The 652-nt window shown below is 43.3% G+C and overlaps 1 non-coding gene across 1 annotated transcript; it reads right to left on the bottom strand.

The window, feature by feature from the left end:
- Window positions 1-271: 271 nt before the first annotated feature.
- LOC131753901 (U6 spliceosomal RNA) lies at window positions 272-375 on the bottom strand. Its single transcript, XR_009334965.1, has one exon. It is a non-coding gene; the product is annotated as a U6 spliceosomal RNA (small nuclear RNA).
- Between the last annotated feature and the right edge of the window lie 277 nt (window positions 376-652).

Genomic DNA, 652 nt, shown 5'->3' with positions numbered 1-652 from the left:
AGAAAGAGGAGGGGAGAGAGGGCCCACACCATGCAGGCCCAGATGAAGTAAACCCTAGACCTGCCTGCTGCTATATCCAGATGTTTCCAAGGAAGGTGGATCGCTCTTAATAGTGCCTGAGACATACTAGGAATTTGGCTTTTTGGAAATCCAGGAAATTTCTTATCTTCCTATCAGTGGTTCCCTAACTGGATGGCACACTAGGTCCCCCTAGAGATGACCTGATGCCTTGGCCCACCCCTAGAGATTCTGATTTTTTTTAAAAATTATTAAAAATATGGAACACTTCATGAATTTGCCTATCATCCTTGGGCAGGGGTCGTGCTAATCTTTGTACTGTGTCAGTTTTAGTATATGTGCTGCCGAAGCTAGCGTGAGATTCAATCTGTTTGGGGCTAGTACGATTTTTTTTCTTCTTCTTCTTTTAAAAGTCCTCCGTCAAGTCTAATGTGCAGCCAGTGTTGAGAAATGCTGTTATGGACTTGCAAACATCTTTTTAAAAACTGCCTTGATTGCCTTCTCTTTGGCAGATGTTTTAGCACTTTGCTAATTGTAAGTGGAATGTCAAATCTTACCTTCATGACTTGGAGTTTCCCATGGAGTTTTCCCGGTGAGTTTCCCAGGGAAGAACCCTGACACAGGCTGAAGTGAT

Source organism: Kogia breviceps, chromosome 3, assembly GCF_026419965.1.
Source record: "Kogia breviceps isolate mKogBre1 chromosome 3, mKogBre1 haplotype 1, whole genome shotgun sequence".
NCBI classification, from domain to species: Eukaryota; Metazoa; Chordata; class Mammalia; order Artiodactyla; family Physeteridae; genus Kogia; species Kogia breviceps.
Note: the sequence above shows the minus strand (reverse complement) of the source record. Positions and strands in the feature narration are given on the sequence as shown.